The 11,744-nt window shown below is 38.4% G+C and overlaps 1 protein-coding gene across 4 annotated transcripts in view; it reads left to right on the forward strand.

Annotated features, from left to right (window-relative positions):
- CDK14 (cyclin dependent kinase 14) overlaps nt 1-11,744 on the forward strand; it is a 353,941-nt gene that overhangs the window by 306,274 nt on the left and 35,923 nt on the right. The window lies entirely within an intron of this gene.

The raw sequence follows: 11,744 nt of genomic DNA on the forward strand, positions 1-11,744 counted from the left end.
TTCTTCTCTTTCTGTCCTTTTCTATAACAATTTTCAGCCTCAATTCTTTGATACTTTTCATAGAGACTGGTTACACTTTACATGACTCATAAAACCAATACAAGATCATCAGGTGGCTGGAACTTCAGTTACTATGGACAAATGAGGACTTACTGTAGTGCAGTGCTATTCAGTAATGCTAGAGGAGTTTCAGCTTGAGAAAAGCCATCGTAAATGAATTTATGTGCCCACCCAGCTTTATTTTAATTAAATTCATCTATGAGTCTTGGCTGTTTCTTTCACTACTAAGTGCTTACAAATCAGCTTAATAGACATGTTTAGTTTTTCCGCAGCTGTAAAAATACATATTCTGCTACATTAATTTTTTATCTGATTTATTTAAATAGAGTTAGGTAAAGATGCAGTTTATAGGGAAGGTTAAAGGGTCAAAATCCCATTTAATTAACTTATACCCACTTGGGAAGCAGCCAAGGTAAAAGAATGCAGTGAAAGTAAGCTTTAAATAATACAAAATCTTTAAAAAGGACCAACCAACTTTGGTGAAAGGCTTTTCTGTTCTTAACCTTGTGTCGTTTAAACTATTTAAATGAGCTGCGCGAAACCTTACATTTATAATAGCACTTCAAAAAAAGGATTAAGTATTTCTTGCAGTTACAAGAAAACTGATGCTTATGGCAGTGAAACAAAAGCCTTTAGTCCTCCAACTTACCATGATCCCTGTCTTTGCATACCACAAAATGCATGGTATGTTGCACCTGATTTGACACCTACTATTTCTGCCACATGTATGAAGCCTCTCAAGTTTATGAGACTGCTTTTAAAAACATATGTCTTTCAAAAAACAATTAGAAGTTGAGGGGAAGCCTCTGTAGTATCTGAAGGAGGCCTGGTTTTCAAAGGATGTGGATGAAGTATGGTTTCTAAAAGTTGTGTACCTCGTGTTGGATTTCCCATATCATGCGATTTATTTGAACACCTTAGTCATACATGTAGAAAAGTTTCTTGCTGCAGCCAGAGTGGGAACTCAGAAATAAAATCGCTGAGTTGCTTTGTGATCTCTTTATACACTAGATACGATGTTCTCATTGCTGTAGTGATGCTCTGTAGAGATGCCAATTCTGGAACATTTTTTCTGTTTAATGCCACAGAGACCACACTGGGGAAATATCTCTGCTTAGCGCTGTGTATGGTTTTGTATGTAAAAATGGAACTAGCAGGGAAAAATGCAGCTGGCCTGGAGCTGCCTGTAACTATTTCTAATGTCACAGATTTTCAGCAAGAATCTCAAATAGGAGTTGTATAGGTGAAAGGACTGCATAGCATTAATCAGTAAGTACCAGCAGAGCCTATAGGGAATGAGCACAGAGGCAAGCAGTATTCCCTATAGACATCATTGTGTTCCTGAAACTGGGATTTTTTTTTCTCTATTGCCCAATTCTAGTCTTCAGAACTGTTGGATTGGCAAACAATTCAGGCCTGTAAAGGTCAACTCTGAAGACTTCCCGATCACTCTGTCAATACCATTGTATGGCATACATGATGTGGGTGGACACATAGCTTTGAACATAATGGTATTTGGAAATATATTCCAAAGTTTAAATATGTCTATTACTTAAGCTTGCCATTAATTTAATGTACTATAATTGTGGGAAAGATCCTTCTGATTCAGCATGTGAGGTCTGCATTCTGTCTAATTTTGTGTATGCTTAAGGGTTGCAGTGCTGTCCTAAAAAATGTATTTTAATTGACATGACCACTTTGGCGTGATGCTCAGTCTCTGAAAAGCCACTGCAGTAAATAGAACATGTAACCAGATGGTGCTTAGCTAAAAGGATCTTTGCTATCCGGAATGCAATTGCAATGATGTCTGTTATGTCAAGCTAAAACAAATGCATTCATAAGTCCACATTCCAAGTGAATTAAGAATTCCCTGCTGGACTGAAAAGTACACTACTTTTTGGAAAAAAACTCTAGGAAAAACACTAAGAAAAAATACAAATACAAGCAAGAAGTGGAATTCTTTTTTTATTAGTTTACCCATCCCTTTTTCTTCTTCCTTCTGCATCTGAACATTCATACTCTCTGCTCCAAAGAACAACTGAAAATCATAACTTAATTCAAGCTGCCTGTACGTACTTTTGGGGTAGTACAATGATTTTGGTAATGATAAACATTCACACTTTATTTTCTTAATATTTAGCATTTACCACTGGGGACTAAAGTAGTTCATAGTGTTGTGATCTTTAAGTTCCAAGGCATCTGTAAGGCAACTAGCAATATGCAACCGTCTCAAGACTATCCCATAGCGAATTTGCACTGATTACACTAGAAACATTAAATTTGTTCCAAAAGCACTTGTCTCTCAAGAAGTAACTAGGCTAATATTAACAATTGCATGTATACAGAATGTTCCATTTTTAATTACCTGTGGATACTTGAATCTTTGCATGAGGCAGTGCTTATTTTTTGGGAGGAGGTGAATGCTAATGATTCATCTGGCAGGCACTTAGTCTATCACATGTCATTTTCTTCAGCAGACTTTGCTTTAGGGATAAAAACCATGACAGGAGAAAATAGGAATAAATTTCCAAATAAGTTTTCTGAATTTATTTCACTGTTGTTACATTAAACGAGGGTGAGAGGAGGGCCATGGTCAGTCATATCATATCACTTGGCTTTTGAATCGGTCAGCTGTCATGCTTCAGATAGGAGAAGAGGAGGCTGAGGGGAGACCTCATTGCTCTCTATAACTACCTGAAAGGAGGTTGTAGAGAGGAGGGTGCTGGCCTCTTCTCCCAAGTGATGGGGGACAGGACAAGAGGGAATGGCCTCAAGCTCCGCCAGGGGAGATTTAGGCTGGACATTAGGAAAAAATTCTTCACAGAAAGGGTCATTGGGCACTGGAAGAGGCTGCCCAGGGAGGTGGTTGAGTCACCTTCCCTGGAGGTGTTTAAGGCACGGGTGGATGAGGTGCTAAGGGGCATGGTTTAGTGTTTGATAGGAATGGTTGGACTCGATGATCCGGTGGGTCTCTTCCAACCTGGTTATTCTATGATTCTATTATTCTTAGGTTCGAGTTGAGAAGTAGTACTGTTAATTAACAGTGACTATCAGTCCTGAGACTGGCAATCAATGAGTTTCATTCATGGTATTCTGACTGGGGCAGAGTTATCTAGGGTCGTATTCTTCTTTCAAGGCTAGATACAGACCTATAAAGAATCCAAAGCTTTTCTATCTCTTCTGAAGCCTCTTAACTCTGCTTAAATATGACTTGAAGCTTCCCAGACTGTTAAACATCTTTCTGATATGTTGGCAAGGCAACATGTTTTTATTGCAAAAAAAATGAAAAACAACCAAAAAAATCCAAGGAACTTTCAGTCAGACGCATGGGCTCTCAGCCATCTCTTGTTTGTTGCTCCCTTGAAACATGTACAGGAGATTATCCTTGTTAGGCAATCTTACGGGTATTACCAGATCTTTTGAGTATGGTTTTCTTCCTTTTCAAAGAGCACGTCATTATGCAACAACTTCTGTCTGCTCCCCTAAGTGGCCAGCTAAGACAGGTTTCAATGTGTTTCTGGATACCTGAAAATAATTAGCCATTTGTGAGTTGGGAAGTGGCTTCAGACTTTAGAAAGTGAAGTTTTGTTATGAATAATGCACTGCAGAACTGCTGTTTATGAAAAATAAGGATGTAATACGATCATTTTGTCTTTGCAGGCAAATCTGTGATAAATTCTGCCTAGCTCTACTCGGGCAGTTCCTTCTTGCTCCCTCACCAGATTCCAATCCATTAGCTGTGCTGGTGCAAGTATTTATAAAATTTGATATACACTGGATCACTGAGAAATTCTTGCTTCTGACAGTTTTAGTGGTCCAGTGTGCATGGAATCTCACAGTTTTATCAGAATACATGACAGGAACACAAGTTGCAGGGAAGGAATAAGGAGTGAGCTTTGTGGGCAGTGGGAATTCCTTGAGCTGGCTGTGCCACGGAGATGACACATGGTAGAAGGGTTCCACAGATCAGCTCACCTACACGCAGCTGCTTGTAGTTGAATCTCCAGTCCCTTGCTGTTTAGTTTAGCAAGAGAGAGCAATAAGGAAACGTTTTGCTAGCTCTTCTTAGTGCTCCTTTTCTTCAGAGAGAAGGTCAAACCAGCAATAAACCTGTTAACCAGAGTATATAAACCTGTTAACCAGGCTGTATATTGTCTTCCAACAGGTATTTCCTTTTCTGAGTTCTCTGTAACCATAACTGAAAGGCCTTTTTGGTTTTCCTTGTTTCAGATGTTTTAATTAAGCTATATACAAATTTGTTCAGGCATAGCATTTACTTACCTGTTTCAAAGTAGAGAGCTGATGCTAGAGCTGAGGTAAGGATCCTTTTGTGACAAACACTGGTAAAAACTGTAGGTTTAGGTTCTCTTATTATAGATCCAGGAAGACAGCATTTCTCCAGTTCACAGTAAATTCCTCTTTGGCAGGCTTCTTTCAAGTTGTCAGGGTGAGGAACAGAGCAGTTTAGGCACATCACATTAATCAGAAAAAAATAAAAAATAAGAGGGAGGGCTTGTTTAGTTTCCTTGCATATTGCAATCTAGAAATCTTCGAGCTACACCCTTCAGTTTTTCTACTGATAAAATCATGAGTGAAAGTTTACGCATTTATAGAGACTTGATTTCTGAGGAGACAAATCTTCAAGCCATTAAAAATACAAATAGCATACTGAATCCTGAAGCCTTTGGAAAACGAAAAACAAACCATGAGTGTGTAAGAAGTTGTATGGATTTGGCTGTTAGTCAGGTTTGAGAAGTATTTTCTTGCAAACAAGTAGCACTAATATTTTCCTGGTCCTGATGTGTACCAAAATGCTCAGCTTGCTTTTTTTATTTTTAATAAGGTTTCTATAGCATTGCTTGCAAACAGTATTGAGCTCAGTAACACTGCTGTCTTTGTAGTATCTTCATCTGAATTATTAGTTTTCCCAGAGCTCACTCACAGAGGGCTGCGCTTTATTCTAAAAAACTAGAAGACGAGTAGTAGATTCAATCCTGGCCATTTTTCATGTGAAGCCTTATTCAAATGGTAATTGTAAACGGCTTTGTAGACTTTGTTCTCAACTCAAAGAAAAAACTTCAGCTGTGGGCAGCTAGGGTAGGAAAGAATTTTTGCTGAAAGACTCGGAGAAAACTGATTTGGAAGTTACCAGAGCTACTCAAAAGTTAATGATATACTTACAAATCAACTGTGAAACCAATCATCTTATCAAATATCATTGGAAGTGAAAATTGTGAATCAAATATATTACAGTGAAGATCGGGACTTGTATTCCTTTTTTTCCTAACAAGACACACTAGGAAGGAATTAATTATAATATTTTGAAGAGACCTGCATGCAAACTATGCACAGTTGGTTTGCAATTATTGATGTGCATATATGCTACTTAGCAACTCTTGTATAATTTAAGGTTAAGTCTTGGCTCTTCAGAATCAGCTTCCAAAACTGGACTGCTGGATGCACTTTTACAAAGTACTAGGTGATGCAGGACTTTCATTTTGGACTCCTATTGTACATAAAGGTACAGTTTGTAAAACTGACAGTCCAAGTAACGATTTCAACATCTTCCAAAGTTTGAAGATCTTATATTGCATTTTTGTTACATTTAGCTGTATTTATGTAATTTAAACTATAGGTGGCTATAACTGTAGTTAAAATTGGGCACTTAATTTGGGCGACACTAAACCCAGAGGCTGGGATGTAAAACAGAACCCCTGTTGCAAAACAGAGGTTACAGGGGGATAAAGTGACTTGCCTGTGGTTGCATCCTGTAGCAAAGACAAAATCCTGGTTTCTACTTTCCAGCCTCATACCCACTGTGCCACAGACACCTCACCTTTAAAAGCTTATGTCACTTTTTTAGTGTATGTATACTCATAAAATCATATAGGTTATAATGGTGTTACCATGCTAACTTTTTATTTTCTGACTAACAGGCCTTGTCTAGCACTCACTTCTTTTAGGGTCATTGCCTCACACCCACCCTGCAACTACGGTCACCTTCCACACACAAATCCTTTTTATTTGGAGTTGCAGTGCTCTGCTTAGAGGCAAAGTCCATCTGTGAAAAATTCTTTGTGGGGAAAGGAATTCTGAAAACAGGGACATGTCTATATATAATCTGTATTATGATTCATCTGTTAGAACTATGGAGAAGAATATGCAGGAACTAAGACAGCAGAAAAGAGCATGAAAAATTAATCAATAAATGGTTGGTTACTTATTTGTCAAATGTGGTTTGCTTTTAATGACTGATAGTATTTGTTATTCTACTGCATCTGTAAAAGACTAACAGCTAATAGTTGTAAAGGTAATTCAGAGATTAAATATTGCTAAAATAATGTAAAGCAAATTGGAAAAGATGTGGCCTGTATGAGAGGAGGAAGGTGAGGATGTTCTCTCTTCATTAAGCTATGTCTCATCCTAAGAAAAAGACTGGAAGTCACATCCATAGTGTACTTGGCAAAAGAGGTTTTATATGATGTTTTGGCCACACAGATATGTGTATTTAGCTAAGGTGTCTTTAACTAGCTATGGTGGTGCAGGATCTTGAGGTGACATTGTAAACTGACAACCTCAGGATGGGCTTTGGCACAAGCTGAAATTAAATTGCAAAAATTCAGCTTCATTCAGCTCCTGAAAGTTACTGTATATACACATCACAGGGAAGATTTTTTTTTTCAGTGCTATTTTAGAAGTGATGTAAATCTACCATTTTCCTGTGTGTTACAAGGTATTTAAGTTCAGGAATCACATACCAGCTTATAGCAGAAAGTATTTTCTTCAATCCCTTTTCAGTTTGTAAAAAAAACCCATAGTTTTTCTAGTGTCAGGGTTGTTTTTTTTCAAATAAATTTTTAATGACAGCCTTAAGTTTTGCCTCTACTGTGTATTTTGGGGCATGGATAACTAGCTAAAACTAAAGCCCAGCAGAAAGCAATGTTAGTAATCTTATACTTGGCCTTAGTGAACATAGTTCCTTGGGAAACCACAAACAAGGTATAGTCCATCGAAGAAAAGCTTTCAACAAAGCTAGGCTGTATACTGAAATAATCCTTAAATTAACACCTCTGAAGATACACAGAGCAACTTTATAAGCAGCAGCAGTGTACTGAGCCTTGTCTGTGCGGTAGTTCAGAGCCTGAGCTAACAGTGCTGCAGATCATTTACTTTGAATATATTAGAATAAAAATTAGAACAAAAAATTGCAATTCTTCTAAATGCCACAGAAGTAAAACTTCCCTGCAAGAGATGGCACTCTATGCATTGTGACAATTCCGTGTTTTAAAGAATATGTTTATAGAAGTGTCTTTGTGTACCCATGTTTTCCACACACATTCAGACTCATGTACACGTTACTTGTACGTTTGCGTTTGTGCACATATTTTATAGACACAGATCTAAAATAAGACATATAGGCATGTATATATATTTGAAGGGGAAAAGAATTTATGGGAGGCTGGCCAGATTTAATTTGTCTGCTTGTATTTAGCACTTAAGGGCTTATATACTCAGTTTGCTCAAAAGAGTGAAGAAGTACTCCTTGCTTATGCCTCAAATCAGAAATGCATGAAGTGCAGCTGCAGAGATAATACATTCTCCCCAAAGGCTTTGGCTGAGCAAATTAGGTGTCAATGGGGTGCCTGCGCAGGCACTACTCTCTCTAATTAGTCTCTTGAGCCTAGTTGGTGGCAGGTATAAGATGATCTAATCAATTGGTCTGTGTCTGATGGTACGTGGAAAAATCCTGGCAGGCAGAGCTGTCTCCCACAGGTCACTCACCTGCACAGCGGGAACGCTCATTTTCATTTTTCATCTCTTCCATCACATGATGCTGACAGTTGGTTTTAAGAAAATTGAATCCAAAAAATATCTAGTTCATAGGGCATGTAGGTCAAAATAAAGTTGCATTATGGGTATTGGTGATCCAATTAATTAATATTTATAGCAGCAAGATGCATCTAGATATTATCTGAGTGCAAGCAGTATTGATAATGTTTGGTTGGCTTTTTAAAATGGCTTCTCTAACAAAGATAGGAATAAAATGTGTGGGAAAAAGTCACCTGTTAGTAGCGTACTATTTTTAGAGAGGATGAATATTATCTATGGTGTGTGCATATGTGGTGGAGGGAGAAGCAGAAAAAAACATCATTGATGATCTTAAATGCCACCCCCCCATTTCAGCCCATAGAGAATACAGTATGCCCAGCTGCCAGCTCACATTTTTATTTTAAATGTGGCATTGTAGAATGAATACTCTTATAATAATGCTAAATCAGCTGCAACATAAATAGACCTGCATTCTGAGTGTGCTTTGCATGCTAAGGACTCTGCAGGAGCACAGCTCCACCCTATATGATAATTTATACAAAAATTAAAAGCACCTAGAGAAGGATGCTGATGCTGCCAAAAGGAGCATATATTGAATTGGTGATTTGCATTTTTACTGGAATTCTTACATTCTTTTACTAATTAAAATAAGAAAAATATATGGGATTTAGTCACCCTCCTCTGCTGTATGTCTTGAGAGGATGATTAATGTTTAAATTACAAGCTTTAGTATCCCTTCCTAGAACCACTGTTGCATCAACAGCTACTGCTTCTGAAGTGGGAGTCTGCCATTTTTAAGGTGGGTTAACACCTTATTTTATCCTGTTTGGGAGCTGGAACAAACAGGATGTATTGCAGCAGATGATTTCTCTAGATAACAAGCATACAACTGAGTTACTTAATTTAGGTCACTTGCTATTTCAAGTACATCGTTAACTTCCTGGTAATCTTCTATTTGGTTTAGTAGAGATGTCATGAAAACAAGTACGTGGACCTGTGGTGAAAAAGCACAAGTTAATTTTTAAGGCAGTATATTACATTTCAGGTTTTGTTGTTTTTTTAGTTTATTTTGGTTTGGGGTTTTTGTTGTTGTTTTCTTTTTAAAGAAGATCTGAAAGAACCCTGGTTTGCTCTTGGGAAATCACAAGTTGTAAGTATTCCATTTAACAGTTTACAATTTTATAAGCAAAGGTGTGACCAGAGGCCATAAACACAATCTGCCAAGTCACCGGGCAAAGCTTTCATTTGTATGATCAGGAAAATGTATTAAATTCTAAGCAAGGTCATTTCTAATATTTATCTTAAAAAGTGCAAATGTGGAATACTAAACCATCTGAGAACTGAACAGCAGCAGTGTGTGAAGGTATCTGCCTTGGGTCTCAGTTCTGTGAGCAACTGATGTTTCAGTTCAGGAGCCCCACTGAAGAAACAATGTTTTTTTTATAAAAAGATTGGTTCACACCAATCTAAAATTTTGTGTTTGTTTTATTGTCGATTTTCTATTGTGATAAAAGAGACACCCTTCTCTTCCTCCAGTTTAGAGGAGGTGTGTGCTTGATGTGAGTCTCATCTTAAAACCAAAGTGAAGAGAAGGTCCACAGCACTGTGATTACAGCACTCCTCTGAGAAGTGGCATATCCATGTTTGGTTTCTCCCTCTCTCTCAGGATAGGTAGACCTCTGTTCCCCATCGCCCAGGAAAAGGCTGGCACTCCAAAGAGTGTGCTCCAAGGCCAAGGGAAGTGATTTCACCTGTTGACTCCACTTTCAGTCAAGAATAAACATTCGATGAATTAGGGATTCAGATGTAAACATTGCATATTCCCAGTGTATATCCTCCTAACCACCAAGGTTTTTTTTCTGTGTCAAAGATCACATAAGGATTTTATGCACAGTGGAATTGTCTCAGCAGACAAAACTGAGGGTTCATCCTCAGAACAACCTGGCTGTTAGGGCGCTGGTGCAAGCAGTGGGTCTGTCATGCAGGCTGGGTTCCTGAACCAGGCAGGCAGTGCCTTTCAGTGTGTCTTCAGAGAGGCTGTAACCACCAGCCATTCCCTGTTTCAGTTGCATTGTCTTTTAGTTTTTCCCAGCCAGAACCGTTGGGGAAGTGTGGCATCAAATCATCTTCTTTTCCAGTGAGATTACTGTTAATCTAGTCTAAACCTTCAGCCTATGCAGAAGATGGGAGGTGGTGTTGCCCACCACACTGTTACACATGTTCTCAGCTTGACAGCAAACCAGTTACCCCGGTTGCAGCACTAGCATAGGAGGACCCAGCAAAGCTGGAGCTGGTGGAGTTGTGGTCATCAAACTGTCAGCTCCCTCATACTGAAAGAGAGCAAGAAAACAAATGGAGTTCAGCAAAAAAGTTTGTCATCTCCCATGCACATTTATGGAACCTCTGCTACCCTTTATTAGTCCTCCGTGTTTTGCCGTTGGTCTGTATTGGTCCTGGCAGTGGTTGCCAGTATGCAATGGTTTTTTCCCCTGTGTTAAATAATAGCAGCTGTCAGTTTGTTCATGCAAGCTTAATGTTGGAAGGAGCTTTGGGAATTTAATTGCTTCTTCGTAAGGAACGGCTCCAAAAATGTCATCCCTAAAATGTGCTTTTGAAGGAAAGGAAATGTAGAATATGGGGAATATTGTCAACAGTGTTTCACTACTGAGCATGCTCCAAACACTGCTTATTTTTTTAAGGCTATGAAGAGTAAGGTAAATGGATCAACATCAATGTATTCCTTGAAACAAGATTTGTCAGCACTTCAGCCAAGCTCCTAGACCCTGGGGAAGGTGGGACTTTGACGTGGAATAGAGATTCCACACAAACACCAGAGGCATTTGGGAAACAACTCAAACAGGATTCAAGAGGTGGCAGACGGAGCTCCAAGGGGGCCCAAGATGCTGCCATGCACAATTAAGAACAGGCCTTTGTTAATCCACTTCAGGTATCCTAGTGCTTAAAGGGCTGAAGAAGAGCTCGTGAAAACCATGACAGGAGCCCTGGAAACTATGAAAGTTAGATGTTATTTAGAGATGAGGCTGTTCTGACGAAAGCCACAATTGAAATTTTATGCTTGAAACTGTAGTGCAAAACTGATGCCTTGTTTTTCTCCTGCCTTTGAAATAAGGGCTAAACCTCTATCCAGTTTGATTTAAATAGTTTTAGGACATTCTAATACAAACCAGTTCCATGCTCAATGAATATTTCAATGTTCTTTTTCTTAAGTGCTAAAATTCCTCCATATCTGTATGTCTTCCTGCAATGACATTTTAAAAATGTAGCAGGTCTGTAGTTAACAATACTTGTCTTGAAAAACCTTGGAAAACAAATATATTTTGAACTTTAGAAAACTACAGTTTCTCAGAAAGTCTCACTTTATTACTTGGCATAGGATTTTACTTGGACATTTCTTAAGAGTTAAATGTGTTAATTACAAAATCCTTCTGATAGTTCCGTTCCATTTCACCTTCATTTGGTCTTCACCTGGCTCTTCTTGCAGTTGTTGGATGCTTCAGTTTAAAGTAATGCTTCCTGTGTTCTTGGGCTGCCTCCTTTTTTGTATAAATCTCAAAAACATCATGGTACCTTCTTGAAAGTCCAATCACTACTTTGAGCCTATACAAACAGGAATCATCAGCAGGGTGAAAAGACAACATAATTGAAGTTATTGATATAGTGCTTAATTTTGGTATATGAGAGGTTTTAGTTATCTGCCTATAGAAAAATATCGAAGTAAAGGTGAATATGTTCAAATGCAGTGCACCAAGGAGCTCCATAACCTGTTTGTGTTTGCAAAAATGCTCATGACGTGCCCAAGGTACCTCAAATAACTCTTGGGAAGCAAATCTGAG

Source organism: Phaenicophaeus curvirostris, chromosome 6 (assembly GCF_032191515.1).
Source record: "Phaenicophaeus curvirostris isolate KB17595 chromosome 6, BPBGC_Pcur_1.0, whole genome shotgun sequence".
Taxonomy (NCBI): domain Eukaryota; kingdom Metazoa; phylum Chordata; class Aves; order Cuculiformes; family Cuculidae; genus Phaenicophaeus; species Phaenicophaeus curvirostris.